The following is a 26001-nucleotide window of genomic DNA, read 5'->3' as shown; positions in this document are numbered from 1 at the left end:
TTAGTTCATTCAAATATTGCCATAGGATTTGATTTCTCTTTTCTTCTTTGTCCCATTGCACAGAGTTCTTCAAGGCTTTAACAAGTCTCTTGTAAATCCAGTAGGAAAAAATTATCCAGGTCACTGTCTTGGTTTGTCATTTGTATTTACTTTTTAAATTTTAAAGCCTCAGCCAGTTTCTTCTGTAGATCCAGTGAAACATCCTTTTCTAAATCATTCTCTTGGCCTGTCAGTTGTAAATCCACTTTCAATACCATCTCTATCTTGTCAGATAAAATTTATTCTACATCTGACATTTCTTCAATAACATCTTTTGAACATAGTTTATCTATGGAAGCAGACATCATTACTGACATTGTTGATATTGTGGCAACTATTTTCTGAATCCATTCTTGAAAAGTCTCCTTGCATATTTTTATTGTCATAACCACCTTGCAGGCCTATATATCTTTCCTCTACCAAAAACCTTTAGTCCCTTCTAGTGTCCAGTTTTTGAAAATCATGAAATTATTTATCTATGTTGTATCATATAAAAACCAAAACAGGATTTATTTCCCAGGATAAGTTGTTTGTACTTTATAATTAATTCCAAAATCTTATTGTAAAAGGTTCAATATTCCAATTTTATCTGGACCCTTAGTCTGTCTATAACTTTCTAAGATCAAAAACTTGTTTAGCTTTTTGCTGTTTTTTCAGATTCTTTAAATTCTTAAGCTTATAGTTAGGTTTTTTTTTGTTCAGGATAAAGGCAGACTCACCCAGCTTTTTCAAATCTATCATTCCAAAGGTCTCTAACAGCTTAATAGTAGTTAATGAGCAATTTCTGAAAGTGATTAGAAAGTGAGGTTTGTGAACTTAGTGTCCTTTAAAAGTCTCCACCATGGTTGCAAGCAAGATGGCTAATCCTGTCGTCTCCAGGCAGTGAAACCCATGAAAAGCCATTGTCCTGTAGTTTTCTCATGGGGAGCAGCCATCCAGAGCACATGTAGGTGATCTGACTGGTCTACTCACCGGTTCCTTGGTCTTTGCTGCAGCCATTAGCTCCACTTTCACAGAGCCATCTTCATTTCGCCCTACCTCCCTGGAAGCCCATATTACCCCATCTTTTGAAGTGTGCACATAACAAACAACCAGATCCTTGTCCAAGGGAGAAGATTCCTCTTTGAGATATGGGGCTGGTTCTTTGCTCCTACTGCAAAGCTATAATGTACAACCCGCAGTGTTTGATAGTATTCCTAGTGGTTTGGCAAAGTTTTTCCAGACCATGCAGAGAAAATTTAATACATGGGTTGTCTCTTGCTTCTACAATGTGGAAAGGGGTAAATATTCAATTTAATTTTGATTTTATCCCAACATTTAAAATGGTAATAGAGATCTCTTATCACTGTGATTTCTTTTCCTTACCATCACACTCCAGATCCATTTGTTCAGTCCATTTCTGAACTATGGCTGCAGTTTATAAGATCTAGGTAGGTAGTCAAAAAAAAAGATGACTGATCCCTATTATGGTTTTTCTGTGTTTTTTCTAGTTTTGTACACTGCCCAAAGTCCATTGAAGTTGGGCAGCTAATCAATTCAACAAACAAACACATAAATAAATAAATCTCTTTCCTCCTTATTCAAACTAAACAGAATTCAATAAACCTATAAATAAATGTATTGCAACCTATTGCATTCTTTTGACACTGGCCAACCACTAATCCAAAATCTAACCTTTTTTCTTAGATACTAAACAGCTCCCTTTTCTTATACTCATTTAAATGTAAAATCCAATAACTGCAGTCTTAATTTAGTCTACTTTTTCTGTTTGGATAGCATCCCCCACATTCTATTTTAGTGAGTTAAAGTTTGTTTCAGTATTCACACCACATATATAGTAAAGTCCCAGTTCTTTAATGAATCAGGATCTCATTCCAAATGTCCTGGTATGGTTCAACAAGGATGAGCTTTAGTTCAGCAAGAATGAGATAATTGCACTATGTCTAATTTAAGCAACATTCAAGAAATAGTTAACTAGGACAAGTTAAAGCAGTTTTGAAAACATGCACCAACAGCTTCTGTATCTTTGTCTCTATCTGGATGTCATTTTAATATAGACCGACTTTATGAAGGTTCTAAAGAAAATTACATAAATCACAAGTAAATACATTATAATGCCTCCTAGAGTTCCACCCACTGAATTCCAATACAATGCAAACTGGTTTAAGTAAAAAAAGGAGATATACTTTAAAGAAATTGGAATTTGTACTGATTTCTTTAACTCCTGTTAAAACAAAACAGACTAAACCCAAAATGGACACTACCAATGGATTGAACTTCCTCTCTTCTCTGTAGGCCCCTGAATGTCCCTTGTATCTGCTCCACAGAGCTGACAGAACTGAATATGGCACCGACAGGAAGGGAAGGGGCAGAAGAAGGAAATGTTCTATTACATGATTGAAAGTTGGCATAATAGAGGATGGACTTAGAGAAGAATATTGGAATAAGTCTACAAAAAAAAATCTATCATGGAAATTAATTTTATCACTACTTTAGTGTTAAACAAAATAATTTCCTACTAAAATGCTGCTATTGTATGAAATAATAAAGTTTGAATTGTTGACAGTTGGAATATAGAGTGTCAATATCTTTGTCCAGTCACCTTTGATTTTAAAAGAGAGACATGAATTCAGATTGCATGTAGGTATGACCTGACTGACATGCATTCACAGAGCAGTTGAAGATGTGCTCATAAAGGTTATGCTGATAATGCTGCACATAGCCCCAAGGAGATCACTGTTAGAAACTTTGATGAGTTATTTGAGAAATGGTGATGCAGGGCAACAATCTCCTCCTTCTCTCAAACAGCTGATAATCGCAGAGAAGATAAACAGCTGGTGATGAGCATAGCTGTTGAAAAGGAGAGTTGCCTTGGGATTAATTACCAGCTTCAACTATTATTTTTACTTCTTTATCAATTGTGTAATTGTTCTGGATGTCACATCCCTTAAATGCATGCATGCTTTGGATCAGTTTTCTGACTTGAACAGCTTCTGGGAATACCAGCTTGTGAAACACACATTCTAATTCTGAAACAAACATTAACCTAAAACAGTATCCTAATCCACTATCAGCAGTGGGTAATTTGCTGAACTATTAAAGGAATAGATTTACTGGACAGGCTGAATGATTTATCTCTAAGAACCAGAGTTTGTAGGGGGCTTCTAAAAATTGTAATTTCTTCTGATAATTATCTAACCAACCAGCTTCATATCTTTGTCTACACTACTATCCTTCTCTCCTTCCCTCCATTCTTTGAAGCAGATTCCTATACGTATCTACACAAAAAAATCCATTGAGATCCTGGGCTAGTTCTTAGGAAAGTATGTATAGGATTGCAGTCTTAGGATATAAGCAGACAAAATTCTATGAACAGCTATGTGAACAAAACTCCTAAAATAGTGGGGGCTAAATAGATGTTTCTTAAAATACAGGTTATATTTAAAATTCTATTTATGGTAATGCTAAAAGCAAATTATCATTTATCATCTGAAATAACAGCACTGAATGGACAACTATTAAGTATTTATGAGACATAATTCCACCTCATTAATATTATATGATAGACATGTTTTTTTCAGTTATAAATATGTTATTCCCTTTTCTTACAAAAGGTTAAGCATAACCATCTCGATTTTCTAAGGATTCAAAGGAAATGCACACGTTCTTAAGAATAACCCCTAAACATTTAATTTGCTTTATGTTTATTCACTCTCTGACAACACTAGGTTCTTCTTTATTTTCTTGCTAGTGGTATTCATTTTTTACAAAACTATATCATTGGGATAAAAGACACCTTCTTCCTACTGACCTGTTGTTGGCTGCACTTTTTTTGCAAACAGCGTAATTGTTTTAAACTTTTCCAGATATAAAATTTTAGGAAGCAAAATTTTGATAGAAAGTGTATGTTTGCATATCTCTCACAAATGCATACACTTGGAGGTATATTTTCTGAGCTGTAATCTGCATCTCAAAATTCTGAAAGAATTTTCAAGATGCATATTCATTCCAGGTTTCCTTCACCACTGAGATCTGCACAGCTCAAATTTGAGATCCAGTCATTATCAATACTTATATTCAGAGCCGCAACTGAGGGGGCGGGCAAGTGGGGCATGTGCCCCAGGTGCTGTGCTGGGGGGGCACCAAAATGAGCACTGGGGGGTGCCAAAATGGGCTTGGAATCCATGTTTGCCCCGGGTGACACAGACCATAGTTGCAGCTCCGCTTACAACCTTTTAATGTGCCTGCTGATCATCTGAATGGGACAAAGGGAGCATGACAGTAGGAGACATCAGGGCAGAGCTAATGTTTTGTAAACATATGGGAGAAGTCCTCTTTATTTCTCCTGTCTTTCAGCCTAATGAGTCTCACAAAGTAGTGAAGATTAGATGGAAAGAACCCTTTAAGTTGATTGGAGTCATGTATCTGAGATGGGCAGCCATATAAACTGAATGAATGAATGAATGAATAATTTTAATAAGGTTATATTAGAAATATTTATTTAATTTACTTATTTATTTAATTCATTTATCCAATTTGTCCCTGCCCATCTCCTCCCTTTGGGGGACTCTGGGGGGTTTACAGTAATTAATTGAAACAACAATCATAAAATCCACAATATAAAATTACAATAATAAATAATATAAATAAGAGTAAAAAATAAAAAAGTCCAAGAGGCAAAAGAATCTAAAGCAGTCCAAGTGTGGGAGGAGTGGTCTATAGCAGCAAATATGCAATGGGGCAAAGATTAATTGCAAGGAACTGAACTGAGCTCTCTATTTTTCATCCTTACATAGCCTAAAGCAAGCATAAGTCTTTATCCAGCAACAAATGAAGAAAACTCTCACCCTTTCACAAAGTAGAATCAATAACCTAACCTTCTCTTTAATGACAGTTGAGATGGATATAATTTAGTAGCACCTTAGCAAAGACTGATAAAATTCAGACAGGAACCACATTTCTCTGAAAAAAGAAGCAAAAGCTACTGAAAGTACATAGAAGTTTATTTTTAGCTGCAGTTCTGTATATTCAATTTTCAAATATGATGAACAACACGATGAAGCCTCTGATTCTGGAATGTAGTATACAGCCTTCATGACTAGCAACTTTACCCCAATTAAATTCATCTGATCAGTTTTGAAGTTATAAAATCATACAACCTTCAGTGTACTTTGTAGTGGCAATATGCAATTGTGCCATTCTGTGCTGTGTGATGAACATTCTTTTGCCGGTCTTGCATCACCACCATACAACTTCACTAGATGTTCTGTATACTATTATTAATGAAAGATAAAAACCTTCCTTTCTTTGCTTTACATTATGCAGAAATTTCAAAAATTGGGGAGCTGTCAACTCTTCAGAAGATTGCTTCAAGGTCTTTAATATACAGTAGTCTATGTAATGTTGGGAAATAAGTGTGGTTATATTATAATTTTCATTTTTCTCCCATAATAATTTCTAGTATGGACTTTACCATTTTCATAACTCCCATCAAATGGGATGGAACTTTCTTTGAGAAATCCACTATCATCTTTCAAAATATCTTACAACTTTGGAGAGAGAGCCCAGTACTCAACTTCTAGTTGAACTGGACTAGAATTTAAGTACTACTTTGATGCTATCAGTTTGAGTTTGAACAGAAACAATTGTTTCCTGTCAAATTACCACACATCAACAGCAACACATAGATTGCATCAATGCCCTTTTTCTTTCCTTTGGAAAAGGAAACATAGGACAACTGTAGTGTTTTTGAAAATGCGGTTAATTTTTTTTTCTTTAGATATTATTATTACTATTATTATTAGCATAATTTCTAAATTACCACCTATAAAGCATTCAGCAATTTGGAAACCAGATTAAACCATTTCAGCATGAACACAATTGCCATTAAATTTGTCCTGTTCAGACTATGAGGCGGCCAGGCAGATTTAATATTAAAAAAATCCTCTTTATTAAATGACTATTGGCAATAAATAAGTCCTTTGGATCAAGAGTCAGACTGATTCTGATCGAGACCAACTGGGTAGCAATAAGAAAACTGGCAAGGTTTCAGGAGGAAATGGTAATAAAACAGCAGAGCAGGATTCACTGACAGAGGCTGGAAGACTGGGAGAAGCTAGGGCATGTGGCACTATTGAAACTGGGAATGAATGTCCATGATCTGGAACACCACTTGAACTAGGCTGGCACTGGGAAGCTGGGTGAGGCCGAACTGGATCCACTGGAAATGTCTTGGTTCTAATGACAGGACTGGACTGGACTCGGTGACGCAGGCTGGACTGGATACTAGGAACTGTTCACTGATACTTTGTGAACACTGCTGCTATAGTGGGAAAGGAGGAGCTTGAACACCGAAAAGGGGGGAACTTATGTATTTTAAGATCCAACTCTTACTAATTCTAAAAAGAATCCTGAAACAAAATAAAAATAAACTTAGGTGAAATGCAAGTATTTCCTGAATGGTTACTGAAGTTATACAGATGGGCCAAAATAAACTATGATAGTTATTTTTCTATATTAGGTGAATGGATTCACAATGACTATCTGTTTATTGTTGGTGCTGTTCTCCACACCTTCCATGTTCAGTGTAAGAATTTGGTCAAGAAAGTGCTGAATAGGATTTTTTTTTTTTTTTTTTTAGATCTGAATGACCATGAACCACTGCTTGCTTGTTTGTTTATCTGTGAAGGAAAAAAGGAGAATAGGCATTCTCGTTGGTCATTGATATGAAGTGAAACAAGGTAAGATAAGGAAATCATTCAAATATACAACCATGAAACCACTGGGGCACCTTTACAATAGAAATATGCATTGAAGACTCCTCAGAAAGGGGTACAGAAATACTTGTTGATAACTGAAGCAGCCATTCTCAAGCTTGTGGTCTAGAGGACAATGAGGTAGGATAAAGAGCCACACTCAACACTTACTCGCATCATGACAGCTGACATTAACAGGCAAGTGACTTTGTAGCCTAGACAAGGGTAGATTTCTCAAAGTACCCTAAGGAGGAGATGACTAGCAGGCAATCCCAGCTATAAGTTATTCCCCGCTGTAGAACCAGTAGTGTCTGCAATGGGGACATGGGGAGGTCAGGATGATGGAAGTAGTGTTGCAGTATCACATTGCAACACAAGCCCCACCTCTTTTCTACATGCATTATGGTCTGCATAGATGCCCAGAATGGGTGGAGCTTGCAGAATGACACTGCCACACAGCTCTCAGCATTTTGACAAAAGCAGCAAGAGCCTACAGACACCACTGCATAGAACATTTTTATGCCATGAATATGGAAAATGATAATTAAGTTAACATTTCTTTTAGTTCTTTCTTTCTGTGAGTACACTGCTATACCGTTTCCTCTGATATATTTTGTAAACTGCTAATACATTGATGTAATGATGTAATATCGATACAGTTCTCTCTGCTAATACATAAGATCTCTGCTCTTCTTCATTCTAAGTACATATCATCTCTAGAAACAAGAATTTGTTTCCTATGCTTGTATTTGGTGAATTCAATAGGAAGCAGTTGGTTGACATGCTGTGAATTCATTATTTCTTTCATGGAGAGCCTTTTGCTTTTATTTCACAGAGAAGAACATTCAACAGGGCAGGGAAGCACTATAAATATATAATAAAATTCTTATTGAGGCTGCTGATTTACATGGCAGAGCTGCTCTGTTAAATTTAAGCAACAATAATGACACAGTTGGAGTGTGACAAGAAAGTGAAAGCATATGCTAATTTTATGGAAGAAAATGGCATGATTAGTCATTTATTCTAAAACCCAGTAAGAAGAAATGATTACCACAGTATGTAAGGGAAGGTCATTCTTGAACTTTGAGTAATATGCTAATAACATTTGAAAGCTCTTAGTACAATGTCAGTGTTCCAAATGGGCCTGGAAAATGTTGCAGTTTTTTATCTCTGTTTCTGTTGCTTTTGTTTTCCAATTTATTTCCATGCTTGAGGAATCCTAAAGCACACACGTGAGATAAATGAAGACAATATGCTTGTAGAAACAAGGACTCTTCTTCGTTTTATCATTCAAAAGGCTAAGAATGGTTTTTGTCAAGACAAATACTCACTGAATTACATAAAATGATAAAAAGGAATTGAATGCAAAGCTCACATCAGTCTACCAATGTACAGCGCTGATTAAACAAACCATAGCAGTAACAGATTGTGGGGGAAAAAACTTTATTAACAGTTTCAGTTGTTGATGAATGCTTGAAAATTGTCTTTTTATCTTTTTTTTTTCCTTGCCCCACCACCTCAAACTCTGTGGAATATATAAGATGGCCTTAATTTAAGAACTCTAAATCAAAGCGGTATTGGGATATGGTTTCAAATTTGGATTCTGTCCATTATTTTCAATGGCTGTCTATTGAAATTCATATCTACAGTTCTCTTGTAGCAGGGTATACTTTCAATTCACATTCCTATGAACATCCCCAGGTCTTAACTCACTGCTAGTTTGCACACTGTCTTCATCTATTTACCTATTTTCCATAGAATTTAAATTAAAGATAATCCAAAAGAGGATGGGCTTAGAGAAGGCTGCAGCAGCGGAATTTATGTTAAGATACTGTATGACACACATCCTAGAAAATCTTATAGGGGATGGGGAAATGTTAAATCTGCTTGCACTTGTTGCAAGGAAGATTGGGAGTCACTTCTTTAAATATTCTTTTTTTCTATTTCTTTTCTTTTTTCTACTTTTTCTTTTTTTTCTTTCCTTTTCTTTTTGCAGAAAAGAAATTCTTTTGTATTTCTTTTCTTTCTTTTTTCATTTTTCTTTCTGATTTCAGTTTGTATTTCTTTTAGTACTGTTAAACTCTTCAATAAAACATATATATTTTTTTTAAAAAAGGTGCTTCACAACACATGGAACAGTGTATGAAGCAATTTTTTTCAGATCATTAAAACAGATGTGTCATATGCTAGATGCACCCAGCTGTCTCAATACATTCATTGTAAAGAGTCACCTTACTTCCATAGGTAAAAGTTTTTAAAAAAATCTACATACAGTACATGTTGAGATAGCCCAAAGTAGCTTGTGAGTCTGGAAAACAATGTGGCTCTTCTAAGTATTTTTTTAATTGCTCAGGTTCTGTTCCCAACAGGAAGTGGAAGCTTTTATTTGGCTTTCTCCCCCTTTTATGCATTTGCTAATGACACGGAACATACTTTCTTTAAAAAATAAGATATCAAGAATAATAAAGTTTCTGCTCCTTGTGGAACAGAAACTGACAACAGGATAATTCTAAAACATTGAAGGAGTAACTAATAATTTTTTCATCTCTATTCCCTTCAGCCAATGTGTATCCAAACAGACTCTTACAGTGGTAGAGTTGTATTTCTATTATTCCAAATCAAGCTGACACAGCTATTTTAAATTTATTAATTTTAATTTGTTAGTGGCTCATGCTCCTAACTGGCAGCTGTTCTGAAACTTTTGGAAGGAAGAGCAGAGTTATAAATATTCATTGAAATACAGTACATAAATAAATAATCATTATTACTTTAAAGATCATATGCAATTAGTGTGAACCTTTCTGAAATATTACAATAACTTCCATCTGGAAAAAATCTTAGCTGTGTCTCTCATTCCATTTTATGTGTTCACTTAGTATAATGTAGGTAGTTATCAATTTGGTTTGATGTAGAGATGGAGGAACAAATTTTGGAATTCATATTTTATGGCAAACTTACTTAATTTTACATATCCGAATCCTTGTGCAAAGGAAAATTCAGTTATCCTTTGAGATTTGCATTTCTCTAAATTTGTGATGCAACTCTTCAGTTTGAGACATGCATGCCCAAATATGTTTCTCAGTAGAAACATATATAAAAGTTGAAACAGCAACGCAACAATGTTATAATTATGGGAAATGTTTGTAAAAGTGTGTGTATGTGTGTGTATCACACACACAAACTCATATATACATATACATACACAGTACATATACATATATACTGTATATATACATATATACTGTATATATTTAGATTCTTCACCACCTGGATTCTTTATTTTTACCTTTATTTATATTATTTATTATTGTATTTTATTCTGTGTATTTTATTGTTTTTAATCGATTGTTGTAAACCGCCCAGAGTCCCCCGACGGGAGGAGATGGACAGGGACAAATTAGATAGATAGTGTCCTAACAGCCAGGAACCACGCTGAGACAAGGAACAGGTCTCTAGTGTTTTATTGCAGCTACATAACAGGAAAATCCTAACAAACTGAAGAAGCGTGGGAAAAACCCAGACATATAAACCCCAAAGGTTAAGGTGGGCCCAATCTGTGTCTCTTGGAATGGCTACCTAATTCCTCAATGCTATGCATGCGCTTTACAGCCTGGATGGGAGCCCCCTGCTCGCCATCCTTACTCATGACAGATAGATAGATAAATAAATAAATAAAATATATGCAAAATTTCATACAGAATGAAAATATTAAGTCTCCAACCAATAGTTTGGGAACTGTGAGGGTACATTTCTAGTGCAAAAATAAAATAAAATAGTGAAAAATTTGAGAGGACCCCACATCTCAGAAGTTTCTGGCACTTTCTCTAAATATCTTGTAAAACTTTGGCATTCTTCTTTTAAATCTAGCAACTCCAGATAGAGCTCCAAAATTTTGTGAGATTTTGCATTGTGAGATTCTTTATCTCTCACATTGAATTTGGGGTTTTGCAGATGGTTGTAGGAAGGGGGAAATACAGATGCTATAGTGGTGATCCCTGGTTTATATGGTATTCTTCAAAAGTTATAAATGACAGTGTAGTTCTTTGCAAAAAAGAAAAGGCTGGAAACTGTTGCATTAAATAAAAATGCAATAAAATAAATAAAATATATTTGATTTCTTAATGCAAAAATATTAGAATTAAAACAAACTGAAGTTGGATAGATTTATCTTAAAAAATCAAGACTGAGAAAATTACATGTTCATTCACCTCTCATTGATGGTAAAGCTGAAATTACAATTTAAACCTTCAGAAGTTCCTTAACTATAAATACAATTAAAAAAAATTAAAAATACATTTTTTCTTCTCATTAATAGTTTATAACCAAAATTAAATTCCTTTATGATCTCACCAGGAACCACAAAGCTGTTGCACATTTTAGGGAATGCAGGAAAACCCCTTTAGGGAAGCTTATTTTCTCACAGTGCACTATAAAACTTATGTTTCACTATTGCAGTTTTCTCCATCCTGGCACCCTCTAGATCTCTAGTTCCAATGCATTTGCAGATTTTTCTCTATGAAATCAGGCAAAAAGAACGTCTGCTGAAAGAGGCAACAGCTAGGTCTCAGCTTCCACAGTTCTACTGCATATCAGTCTTATTACCTACTAAAGCCAGATAAAAGTCTAGATTTAAACCTAAAAATAAATATACTGAACATAGTAGTAGAATTAGACTGGAATAGACTGGTGCCTTTAGATGGGTATTGTGCCAGTCTATCACCTCCTTCCAATAGAAAGCTATAAGAATAGTTTTTCATCTTTAAAGCAAAAGTGGGTAGTATAGGATCTGGGCTGCAAAAATCTGGATGATCGCAAGATGGCAACAGTGAACTAATTTTTTTGGCATTCTTTTGCTCACATCTAGTGGTTGTCTTGATTTTGACAAATCCGACAGCTGTACCCTAGCCCACAGAAGCAGAAGCTACCATTCAACAAGATCCAAAGGGACAGATTTCTTTCCTTTGTTCTAAAGGAGGGGATGTAAATAGGACTACTTACCCTAGTGTTTCTCAACTTCAGCAGCTTCGAGATGTGTGTACTTCATGCTGGCTAGGGAGCTCTGGAAGTTGAAGTCCACACATCTTAAAGTTGCTGAGGTTCAGAAACTGGCTTATCACAACCCGACACTCTTACCCAATGTCAAAATTCTATTTCTAACTAAAATTCTGTGAAGAAAGGGTGGAAGGAATATTCCCTTATAAGTAATAATACTTATAATTACAAGTATTTTCTTCTCCCACCCTGTCTCTGGAGGCATTTTGTTTTAGACAAGAACCACTCCAGGTAGCTAGCAATTATAGCCCCTATCATATGCTTAAAGACTGAGCTAGAAAAGAATGACACAATTGGATGATATGAAGTTGTTTCCAAGAATATTGTATAAAGAGAAAAAATTAAAAATGCTGCTGGGCTACTGTTTGAGTCTAATGGTGCTTCTTACTGAGGGCTGTGTCTGGAAAGATAGATAGATAGATAGATAGATAGATAGATAGATAGATAGATAGATAGATAGATAGATAGATAGAGAACAGCCATATGGAGTTTTTTTTTTTAATGGCAAGTTGTCTAATTGCCTGCACAATACAGGCTGAGGCCATGCACTGCTACTTTCTTTTCAAACTAGGCCATCTTAGATATATACCTTTTAGAAAAAGTCTGCTTATTATAACATATATTTTGACCCAACTTTTATTTTACCCTGCCATATCTTATTTTAAATCCTGTTCCTGGCAAATGTAGAAAAGAGCAAAGTAAATCAGAATGGATATAACCCATTTCAAGTCCACTTTTCCACAGCCTCTGGAGCTCCCTCTGGCCAGAATTGCTACAAACTGACAGTACCGTGTCATGTCATTCTAAGGAGAGGAATAGATGAACATTGCAGTGTTGGTCCTAAAAAATGAATATGACAGTTAAACAAAAAAAGGGGGGGGGAGTCACCCCAAATCTACTCCTATCTCCATGTGTAAAATGGCTACTCAAATACATAGCAGCATTTTTAGAGGTTGGAAAGGTGGACATAATACTACATGCAAAGTGTTTTACAATTGTAAAAAGACAATCCCAATAATCAATTGTATCCATTAAAATCCCACCACTGCTGTTGTCTAGTTAGGGTTTTTAACAACAAAAGCTCTTGTGGAATAATGCTATTTTTACTGCCTTCCTAAATGTTATAGGGTGCAGTCCATCCTGACTCAGAGGCAAGCTATTCCAAACTGAGAGACCTGCTTCTGAGAAGATCCTCTGGGTCTCTCTTTCCCATTGCTATGAGTGGGAGCTGTACCCACAGAGTTCCCTCAGTTCTAGCCCATAAGGAGTGGTCAGATTCCACCTGGAGATGATAGTCCTGAAGGTAGTGGGAATTCATATAGGTCTTTATAGGTAATGACCAGCATCTTGAATTAAGCTCAGAAACCTACCAGCAACCACTGCAACACAGATATTATCCTGTTAATTTGGTTAGCACTGGTCAGCATAGCCACAGTTGATACTAGCTTCGGGATCAACTTCAGGTGTAGCCCCATGGACAGCAAACTGCAGTAAACTAAAAGGCAGATTAAAAAAAAAGTGTGAATCACTGTTAACAGCTCTTCCTAATTTAGGAAGGTTACACTTGTTGGGCCAGCTGAAGCAGGCCAAAGGCCCTCTTGACCATGGCTTCCACTTGCTGCTCTAGTAAGATCCTCAGATTTTGTACCTGTTCTTTCAAGTAAAGTGCAACCCTGTCAAGAACAATACATGGAATTTAGATGGAATCAGTGATATACAGGCAGTATCTCTGTCTTGCTTCATTCATGATTCATTCATGAGTGAGTTTGGCATTTTTTAAAGATTTTTTTAAATCCCGCCTTTATTATTTTTATAAATAACTCAAGGCAGGGAACTTACCTAATACTCCTTACTCTCTTACTTGGTCTAGGGTGGAAATATAAAAGTGGGTATCACCACTGATGATATCTCACCTGAAATCAGTGGATGGTATCTCCCAGCAGCTTCATGTCAATGTTGAAAAGAACAGAGTATAGGGCCAAGCACTGGGGTATCCCCCACTGAAGTGCCCAAGACTTCACTCTCTTATCCCCCACTGCACCAATTTGAACTGCCCATACAGGAAGGACCTGCAAAATAATGCCCCCATCTATAACATTCACAGGTGATCCAAAAGATTATCATGGCCAGCACAGTCAAATGCAGCTAAGCTTTTTACTTACTAACTCAAGAGGGTTACACCACTGTCATCCAGAACCAGCCACAGGTCACATACAAAGTGACCAGCATGGTTTCCAATTCATGCCCAGGCCTGAAAGCCAACTGGAAGGGACCAGATAATCCTCTTCAATCCAGAGTATAAACCCTTTCTATGTTAAAAAATATACACATTAGTGAGACATTATTCTAGTCCTTTTAAGAGGTAAGATTTAAAAAAAATGCTTAACATAAATGCTAATTCATTTGCCATGCACATTTTTTTCCTCATTTACTCAGATTTGTATAAAACTGCAGAGCTAGTACAGTGTAGCAATTTAGATGCCAAACTGGAAAATTCTGGTTCTAAGCCACTGTTAGTCACAGAAGCTTACTGGATGATGCCAGCCAAACTCAGCTCAGACTCCCTCAACCATTGTTTTTGGAATGAAATCAAAGGAAGGAGAGTTCTGTAAGCTGCCTTCAGTTCCTGGATAAAAATCTAATAAATGAATGAATAGGGAAAAAAAAGAATGAGCAAATAAATAAATGAATAAACTGAAAAAGTAAATAGATGTACAAATACATAAATAAAGTATGTGTATTTGTATGAATATATATATATAGATAGATAGATCTTCAATTCAACAAAAATATAAATTTTACTTAATAACAACAATACATTTCTCTAGTCATTATTATTAAAATGTCAATTCATACTTGGTCCACTAGGTCTTATTTTTTCTTTTCCCCAAATATGTATTTTTCAAAAAAATCAAGTGGCTCAAATATGTCATTCTTTAGTCTACATATGGAAGGATGTACACTTCATTGGTATGTAACTTTCCCCAATATATAAATACTTCTTGGGAAGTAACTTGAATAAATAATTATTGCGTGGTGTGGAGAATGGCCGACTGCCAGCAAAGCCCATTCATTGCTTTCATTCATGTTCTTGCCCTGTTTCCTCATTCCTATCCCGTGAGGATGTGTCTGGCTGGGATCTAGATTCTTTTTCTTTTTTAGGTTGTAATGTATTTCCTTTCTTTTTTAAAATCATTTTATTACATACATCTCAGCCCCTTGCATGTGTGTGCACACACACAAAACCTATGTTTCCACATTGTGTCATTCACGCAAAAATGCTTTCATTGTTAGCAGAGATGGGGAATTTCTGGACTTGTCTGACAAAATTAGGAAAAATTGTCAGATCAATGGCTTGGGGTTCTCTCAGGTATTTTGGTACAACGGTCTTCCTAAATTTAACAACTGGCAGGCTGTAGGTATTATTTTTTATGTGTCTTAGTTTCTTTTGTGAGGATTGGCTTCAAGAAGTGAAGATTTTTATGACAGGGTATAAGGGTTGAGAATACAAAAATTTCAGTTAGGAGATGCCTTCTATGGAACTGTTAAAGAGCCTTGGGGAATACTAAGAATGCTGCCCTGCTTAAGCAGACAGGGAGAGCCTATTAAATTACTGGCTTCTTTTGTTGAATTCATCTCATCAAGAATGCAGTTAGCATGGCTGCTGTATGTATACATTTGAATTGCAGGTTTGTGAGTTTCGCTCTAATTGGCATCTACAACTCAGTAGAAATCTCTTCATTCTTCAGAACCAAACAACTGGCATCAAAAGACATCCTACCCATTTCTTCATTTTACACTTTTTCGGTGGCAGTAATGGTCCCCAAGATGAGGAGAATGACCTTTTTAAAGCACATAAGCATCTGGGGCAATGAAGTAAAATTTCTCTTGTTTGTGCAGGATTAAAAGTGTCACTGAAGAGATTAACCATCAGTATTTGGTAGTAAATTTTTTATTATGTGATTACATCTAAGCATGTTACAGAACCTATTTTTTACCCCCACAACAGCTCTGTGTGGTAGATTGGGCTAAAAGAGTGAGCTTGCATGGCTGAGGATGGACTAGAACCTGCTCTAACTCCATCTTAACCACACAAGCTCTCGAAACAAATGCAAATGCCATGATGCCATGATCAAACCTTGGCCCTCATGCTTGGAAAGTATTCATTCTACCACTAAGCTACATCCCTTCCCTACTTGTATTACTTTGATTAATTCATATATTGACTTGAAGTTAATGCATGGAACTTAACTTTATAAATTTATAAACAATATAAATATAAGATTAACAGAGATGTGCAATTACATATTTGGTAAACACCTTAAAAGTTTTTCTAATTTTATTCTGGAATTGTATATCTCTGTATACCTTCATGTGTGTCTATCTCCATTTATCTCCATCTCCATCTCCCTCTCCCTATATTTTTATATCTATATCTAGTAGCATATTCTGTAATATGCCCACACATTCCTAATCTGATTAGCGAGAGCACAAAAGAGTAAAATGCATTTTGAGGAGGGAGAGATGACATTTGTCCCATCTGTTAACTTCCTGCAATTTGCTTTCTAAAGTATTAGCACCTTAGTTTTCATATGAAAATAATGCTGAACTGACCATTACTGTTCTTATCAGTTACAGAGAATGCTCCATGTGGTACAAATATGATTAAAGGTAATATTTTAGTATATATATTTCCTGTATTATCCAAAAGCATTGTGTTAAAGCTTTAATTTACCAAAGTCATAATGGGCAGCTGAGGTCATTATCTATGGTCCCCTCTGGTGATGACCATGCAAAGGAAGAGTTGTGATTTAGAATGTAAGAGGAGTAAATGATCAAGAGCATGAATCTATGAACAAAATGAATGAAAGAAAAATAGATGTTTTCTTTGCCTGCAAAACTAAAACAGAAAAGAAAAAAGGATATAAAAGATCTGAATGAAGGTTGTCTGTCCTTCTGGAATAGAGTTAATCAATATATTCATGGGAGTGAAGAGGTGACTTTAATTTAGACTAAGGGACTAAAATGTATGTCAGTATATATAAATTGATGTTAATACATGTCATCTAGATTGTTGAAGATACATAAAAAGGTAGAAAACTATAGAATGGTCATTCTTGCATGACTGGTAATACTAGAAGAACTACAGATCGGGAAAAAAAATGAAAGATTGAATTTGTGAAAGATATAAGGGTGATGAGAGGTTCATTGAATTGAAAGAAGTATTGCAAATTGATAGGCAACTTCTTGGTAATGCCAGCAGCAGATCTTGAGGAAAATATGGACAAAGAAGAAAAAGAAAGAAGTAAAATAAACTATAGTGAAAATAAAATGACTACAGGAAAAGAAGAGGAGAGTGCTATAAGAAAACCTATTATACAATAGATGAGAGGTCAGCAAACTGTGGCCTGTGGGCCAAATTTAGCCTGCCACTTGTTTTTGTATGGCAAGCTAAGCATGGATGGCCAGGTGGGTGGTGGCAGATTACCAGGTCCAAGCCTCACTGAACTCCTGGGCGAGCAGTAAGGCTGAAGTCTAGGTGGCGACCGATCAGTGGGCTGGCACCATCCAGCAGCTGCCATGCTCCTTGGCCTGCCACCTGCCAGCTGCACTCATGGAAGAGGGGCAGAAAGAGTTTGCCGACACCTGTGGTAGATTTTCTAAAAATATTTTTATTAATTTTAATTAACAAAATAATCTTTAAATAAAAAAACCCTTTTAAAATAGCAAAGAGACAAACTCACACAAACTAAAAATACAAACTAAGAAAAAAAGAGGGGGGAAATCTACCTTCTATTTTATACTTATCGGTAGTCACTGGAATACACTATTACAAGATAATCAGCACAAAATATTATTATAAAGTATCACAAAATCCCTGACGTAGTATCCCATATCGCTGCTGCAGAGAATATTGCCTTTTCCAGAACTGACAGATCACACATTTCCAACAACCATTGCCTGACATTTGGAATCATATTACTTTTCCATTTTTTTAAAGATAATTCTTTTAGCCACTCCCTTGCTCAATTCAATCATCATTCCTCATAAGCAGTCAGATTCCAAAACTCTGGCATATAGCTCCTAATTACATAAACATTTTTAACACTTAAAGATTTTCCCATAAATCTGCTTATATACATCAATGCACTATCCCCAAATGATACTAAATGATCACATGACCATATCATAAGAGTCAGTGAAGCCTCTAATTTTTACAGCTACAACATAGGACATCTAATGCCCATTCTTTCAAACATGTTCTTTGAGGAGTCCAAAACACCCTAAATACATTTTTTTTGATGAATCAACCTTAATCTCGGATCTGTTGATACTATTTTAACATCTTAAAAATGTTAATGGACATGAATCCATTAATGAGGCTTTATTGGAAATTCCAGTTCTTTAGGGATTACAGGCACTTGATTGTTCTGCAGATATGGTGCGTCTAAAAAGATGTTTGAACAGATTTTATTTGTGTGGCCATTCTATTTTTAGACTATGCTTTTAAAGTGCAGCTGTGAAGGAAATACTTTTTTTGCTATTAGTTTCTCATTTTTCTAAAACAAGTAAATAATAATAAAAAAGGATGCATTTTTGTCCATTTCCAAATCAGGTTAAATCTGCAACAAAAATGTGATATCACTTTCAAAAGTTATTTTAACAAGCTAGGCAAAAACGTATCCCAGGATTCAATGATGGAAGAAGCATACACACATTCATATCCACCCATCATGCTATTCCATCTTGGGTAATCAATATTATGTAGAGCTTAGACAATGAGAAAGAAATAGTAAGACTAAAATTATAAAGGTCCTGAAGACATGTTTGAAATATCCCAGGAATGCCCACTTCAAAAATATTCTTGAGATTTTGATAGAGATATGTTATAGGTTTTAATTCTGTCATGGATTCCATCACATAATAAAGCAACTTGGGTGCCTTTGAGGTGGCTCCTATGATAGATTAATCTCATGCAATTGATTCCCAGGCATGAGAAACTTTGCCTATATTTGGTATACATAGATGCATGTTGCAAATGTATATTTCAGTGAAGAGAAGAGACCTAATAATTATTCAAAAGTACACACCTTAGACTTTGCACAGCTTCACATGAGAGCCCTTGCACTGTGGTTTAAAATTGATTATTACTTTTCAGACAATTGCATTAACTTCCTGCTATAGTCACCCAGAATGTTGAAACATGGATAATACACATTTTGGGAATTCAGTGTATTGATCTTTAATAATAAATATGAACAATTGCAGGCTTGTAGGCTACACAAAGGGGCACTCTGAGATAATAATCAATTATTAAAATACCCCCGGTGACGAAATCCCACTTACAATTTTGGGAAAGAAACATTGTATATGGTTGTATCTACTATACTAGAAAACATCATAAATGTAGTCAGAAAACCTCCTAATCAATGGATGCCTCTGTAAATATGAGATATAAGCTATCTCTCTTGCCTCTGACACCATAACAAAGGATGCCAGGCATTACTTTATTCTTTCTTCTTCAGGAGGACAGGGGAAACAAAGCCAATGCCTTATCAGATCATGCAGACTTTGAAATCCAGTGTGAATTGAAGAAGGTGGAAATCATTCTTCAATCTCATGCAAAACTGCCTTGGGCCCCAAATGTCTCTTCCAAAAGCAGCTTCTCTGATGCTGACATTATTATATGTTCTGTTCAACCGTCTGTGAAAGATAAAGACAATCCAACTTGGGTTTCCAAGCAACTGGCAGGACCCAAGAATAATCAATAAGTAAATGGTCTGCTTGCTTCAATTTCTCTGGGTACTAAGATGTATCAGTATGATGCTTCAATTATGTAGGATATGTGGGAAATAAAACATTCCCCTTCAAAAAGATTATAGCTACTCCTGGGATTTTGGGTAACGTGCAGACTACTGGGATTACAGGCACTTGATTGTTCTGCGGATATGGTGTGTCTAAAAAGATGTTTGAACAGATTTTATTTGTGTGGCCATTCTATTTTTAGACTACCCTTTTAAAGTGCAGCTGTCAAGGAAAGACAACTTTTTTTGCTATTAGTTTCACATTTTTCTAAAACAAGTAAATAATAAAAAAGGATGTATTTTTGTCCATTTCCAAATCAGGTTAACTCTGCAACAAAAATGTGATATCACTTTCAAAAGTTATTTTAACAAGCTAGGCAAAAACATATCCCAGAATTCAGTGATGGAAGAAGCATACACACATTCATATCCACCCATCATGCTATTCCATCTTGGGTAATCAATATTATGTAGAGCTTAGACAATGAGTAAGAAATAGTAAGACTAAAATTATAAAGGTCCTGAAGACAGGGCTCTGCCACCATGCCTGGGGGTCTGGCAATGGTGGGGAGCTTTTACAATGGCTGTGTTGAGTTGATCTAAAGATGGATTCTGCTGCTGATCATGATTTTTTTGTTTTACATTGATTGTGGATGGTTTTTTAATATTGGCTTTTAAACTTGTTTTTATTGGATTGTTTTTTACCTGTTGTCAGCCACCCAGAGTTGCTTAGATGAGATTGGCGGCCATGCAAATTGGGAGGGGGAGGAGGAGGAGGAGGAGGAGGAGGAGGAGGCAACATAGCTAACACTAGTTCACATTATCACCATTCACTATACCTCTCCCCACCTCTCTATACTTCTTACACTATTTCATATGTTGCCTTTGTTCTTTAAACATTTCATCTCTCCCTTTTTGAGAACTCATCAACTCCACCCACCCACTACTTTCTCAGTCTTCCCTTCCTCTTGACCTATTTCTTTTTCTTTCCTATATATGTGTTGTGATTCAGTCCTCATTCATACTATCTTTCTATCCAAACATCTCAATGTACTTCTTTTGTACTTATAGCTCCCCTCACATTCTATCTGTGCCCATTTATTCTTGTCCCTACCTCTTCTTTTTTAACCACATCTCACACACTTTTTAAGCACCCCATTCCAACTGCATTCAACTTACTTACATATTTCTCTTGACATATTTAACTTTCATTTTCATATAACTAGGTGGGCAGAAGAAGCACACTATATAAATGTTTTCACACATATTTATTCCTCCCAACAGATTTTACTTGTTATTACATCTGGTGCTTTTTCAATCAAAGTTCTGATAAACATTTCCTGGAAACTTTTAAAACTAATCACCCTGTCATTTTGGCATTTACTCTTTTGCTTCTTTAGGGGACAGTAATGACATTCTTTCAATTGTCAGGCACAGATGCAGTCTTCTCAAATGTGTTAAAGTTGCGCAGCCATATTCTAGTATTTCTCCATTTGTACCACGTACTCCTGCAGTCTTACCATTTTTTTGAAAACTCTCTCACTATTTATGGCTGTTTATTTAGACACACAGACACTGTTATGGCATTCATTTCAATTCTACTCTTTAAAATATTGTGATCCCAGATCTCTAAATTATTCTTTCCAGTAATCCCTAACTTCATTCTGCTGGAGGGACTTCCATCAAAATCACTCTGCTTTTTCTCTGTCTCTTTTGATCTTAACAATTCCTTGCTCTCTTTGACTACATTCTTTGCAGCTACATTTTACCCTTTATACAAATTATAGAATACCTTTCTCTCATTCTGTCTCTTATATGCAGATTCCTTCTCACCCTTCTCACCCACAGCCTCTTTCATTTCATCATTCCGCCAACCATTTTTTGCATATTTTCTATTAGCATCAGTGGCACTTTGCAACATAATTATTTTCGTATGTTTCAAGTAGCTTCCATGTGTTATTTTTTTCTTATGCTCAGTTTCCATGTATTCTGTTGGATAATTAATCTCCATCCTAATACTTTTTATGTAGGACTTATACTTTCTCTTCCTGTAATTATTCTTTCACTCTAGTTTCTCTTTCTTCTTTCACTCTCTTTCATACCCACTTTCTTCCAATATGCCCCCTTAACCCTTCCAAAAAATTATCTGTCTCATATTAAAGACCACTCATTATACTTGTATCATTCGATAATTCTTTTAATCTTTCATGATAACAACATTTAGGTTTATATTCATTTGCCAAGTGAACATTATAAATAGATTTAAGCTTAAACCACATTTGTGCAACAAATACACTTCCTTGGAGCACATCTCACAAAACAGATCACCACTCTTGTTGGCTCCTGAATCTCCATGTGGCCCAATTACTTTTTCTCTACTGCCTTGTCCATTCACGTCACCTAGCAAAACATTATTTTTCCCATAAATTGCATTCACTGTTTTATACACACTCGTAACAACCTAAATGACACCAGTTCATATTTTTGCCATAGATTTATATCCTTTTTCATTTATAATTAAATGTCCACCTATACTTCTTTGCATGTATTCTTCAGTTCTGGTAAGGATCCTATGGGAATTGGGTTTTGGTTCCTAATTAGTGTTGTATCAACTCATCTTCATCCCATTTTTCCCACTTTTCTGTCTCTGCTGGAAGGAAGATGGTATTGTATATCACTACATGCACTTTCTCTGTGTGAGAAAGAATGGTTGTTATACGCAGCTGAGGGATCAGTTAATTTTATCAGTGTAGTAACTTATTTTACAGGCAACTGATTGTACTTTGTAGTTATTAATTAAAATAATTGTGAATAATTGCCTCCCCCCCCTTGGCAAATATCTAGATACAGTGTGTGTGTGTGTGTGCTTGTGTGTGTGTTTTGTGACTTCAAGTCAGTCTTGACTCCTGGCAACTGTATGAACAAATCCATGCAATTTTCTTGGCTACATTTTTAGAAGTGGTTTTCCATTGCCTTCTTCCTAAGGCTGAGAAGGAGTAACTGTCTCAGTGTCAACTTAACATGACTTTATAATTATATAACATTTTGGTGCCTAGCAATAGGCTAGACTGAAGTTTGTTTCTTAGCAGGGGTTAGTTATATATGCATGTGCATGCACATATATGTATTTCTGGGCGTGTCCTTTCTATTGTAAAGTCTTGGCTTGATCTCTGTGGATAAATCAGATGAGTTTGCATCATTGCTACAATTCTCTTCTGCCTATAATCTGTGCATTTAGCAAGATTTGTTCAACTCCTCCCACCCCCCTCCCCCAGTGAAACCTGAGATCGCTATATTGTTGATGTTTCCATTTACAATGTTTGACTTATTATTATGGAAGTAGCTACATCTTCAGAATGGAGTTGGGCCATTTCCTTCTGCTATATGCAGATGAGATGTGTCTAGTTTCTCCAAAGCTTTCAAAAAGCACTTAACATTCCAAATAAACATTGCACTGGAAATGATTTAATTATGTATCTCAACTACTGATATTTGGAACTAATAACATTATTTGACAACTGAGTAATAGTTCATTGTAATATATACATTCAAAGGAAGTGCTGTAGTGTTGTTCTAATTATTCACCACATCGTTACACTGCCAGGAAAATAAAAATGGCCCTACCATACCTGACATAATATCTCCAAGTCTGGGTGGGTGGGGAGTAAAATGACAATGATGATTCTGCTTCTGCTGTAAGAGAACATCTATGCTGAAGTGTTTTCCTCTGAAGAAAATATGACAGTGTGTCTTTCCTCTTCTGTGATGACCTCTTCATTTTAAGTCCAGTAAGTCATTCTCAGAAAATAGACCTGTGGAGATTGTGTGACATTCTACTTTCTGCACCATTTTTATTTTTGCAAGATAGAAATGCTATTTAAAAGAAGCTATTCAACTAACCATGCAAGTCAATATCCCTTTACCTATCTATCTATGAGAAAATAAGTAAATTCTGTGTAATGATTTACCAATTTGTGCAGAATATAGACAAAGCAAGTTGTAATTTGTGCGTTCTATGATTAGTGTAGAAATCAATGCTTTTTCCCATATAGTCAGACTCTGATACAGCTGCTACCATATCATATTTAGAAAGCTGTTTTCCATGCACCACGAAAGTATGTCACATATTAATAATTACCCTGGCAGAGCCTTTGAGTAATCTGTTGTATCTTACCCCTGCAGGTTCAAGGCAAGAAAGACAAAAATGTGAATTTCTGCAAGGCTTGTAAAAAGTGAACTGGGATGAAATATTTAACAGTAAAGTAGTCAAAATGTTTAAGTGAGAGAGGTTAGCTGAATTCAAATCTTTAAAGGTATCTGGATATAAAACAATGTGGAAAAGTATGAAAAATGATATAACCAGAGCACGAAGGAAAATCTTTCAAGATCAGAACTGGGAAAATAATTGGCAAGGACAGAATGGGGAAAAAGGAATTATATGGTCCCCTTGTCTCTATCATGTAGACAAAAGGGGAAGAACAAGATACTGTCAATCACAGTAAATGTGGGAAGAGTATATAAACTCAACCAGTTGCATTTACTGTATGTTCCTATGGTAACAAGAATCTGTTGAGAATGATTGGATGGCCTAGATTGTTCTTTCATGGTAGAACAGCCACCTGTAGAGCATATTAAGAGTGGTTCTATGAATTGAGCTAAGCCAGTTTTAACCATGATTTGTTAAACAAGTTGGAATGGTCTCATTACTGACATATACCACTAAGCAACACTGGCTGGATTTACATATGGCTTAGAGTTACATGTTAGCCTGACATGAATATAATATTTACTATAGAATAAACAAGGAATTGTTCTTTTTTCTTAGAGATAACAGCATAATATGGAGATGACAAAGCAAATCTCAAGAAAATCTAATAATCCCACAACAGTGGTTTTCATTGATACACCTTCTGTGATAACTATTCTGGGCAATAGATTATGGCCATTCTGGTATGCTGCCTTAAATTAGTTATTGTATATTCATAATTCAAGGTATTGAGCATATGGCTGATAGCAAAGAAAACACCAAGTTGATAACCCAATCACAAAACAGTTTATCTGTATCACCATCTTGGTTGCTTCTATTCTCTACTTTCAATCTATGTTTTGCTCATTAAACTGTGTAGCAGTTCTCTGTATCATCATATCTCATGATAAGGAATTCTATGCATACTGGTCTGGGTGTATAATATTGAGTAAATGTAATTTTGTAGATGTTCTCTTATTGTCATTGTGTTGTCACCAATCAAAACACTACGGTGATGGTATTGGTACAGGGGAATTTAACTGTGCAGGAGGATGCATTCTTCACTGGTCCTTTTTTTTCAGTCCAATTGTGTCTGATTCTCAGAGACTGTCTGGACAAGTCCCTGCAGTTTTCTTGGCAAGGTTTTTTGGAAGTGGTTTGCCATTGCTTCCTGAGAAGGAGTGACTGGCCTAAGGTCACTCAGCTGTCTTGTGCCTAAGGCAGAACTAGAACTCACAGTCTCCCAGTTTCCAGCCTAATGCCTTAACCACTACTCCAAAATGGCTCTCTTCACTAGATATATAGGCATCCTATTTTTCCTTCTCAGTCAAAAAACCTTTTTCTTTTTGGTTCGAGAACTTAGTAAAGGCCTTAGATTTTCATATGATCTCCTAAAAGAACCATTTATATGCCTCAATAGGCCAACATTTCACTCACTTACCAAGCCCAAAATGTGTCACTGGCATAAATTGTGCAATTAACAGAGTGACAAAATGAAATCATTCGTGGCAAAGCAACTGATAGAACTATTAAAAAGAGGCTGTAAACTGAAGTTGGGCCACAGTGACATATAAATTGATGAGGGGAAAGATAAATCAATGATCCTGTACTTCATAGGTTTTACAATATCTCTGTACAGTATGCACATCAAATCTTTAAATAGCTAAGTCTTGTTTGATTTAATTAGGTTTCCTAAGTTTGGTATAAGAAATTTTCCCAGTAGCTTCATATCATCTTTTTATTATTTATGAAAGGGATAATAAAAATTGGCTAAAACTCTTGCCATATGGTCAGATAGAATTTTATTTTTCTCTAATTCCCACCTTTTATTTAATAGAAAAAATTAACATTCTTGCATTCTGCTTGTTGAGTCAATGTTTCAAGTTCAAAACCCTGAATTTATCTTTCTCAGTAATAATAAGCTGTTCCTTTTATCTCTGAACCTAGAACTTAAAAATAGGAAATTTCCATTTATGTATTTCAAACATGAAAAAGTAACTCTCTCTTTTTAAAAAAATCTAGTAGTTATGTTTCCAGCATATAGGAAAGTCTTTTAAGAAACTTCATTAGATGCATCTTTTTTCTTCTCATCCTGGCCAAAGTA

This window comes from Candoia aspera, chromosome 3, assembly GCF_035149785.1.
Source record: "Candoia aspera isolate rCanAsp1 chromosome 3, rCanAsp1.hap2, whole genome shotgun sequence".
In the NCBI taxonomy this organism is placed as follows: domain Eukaryota; kingdom Metazoa; phylum Chordata; class Lepidosauria; order Squamata; family Boidae; genus Candoia; species Candoia aspera.
Note: the sequence above shows the minus strand (reverse complement) of the source record.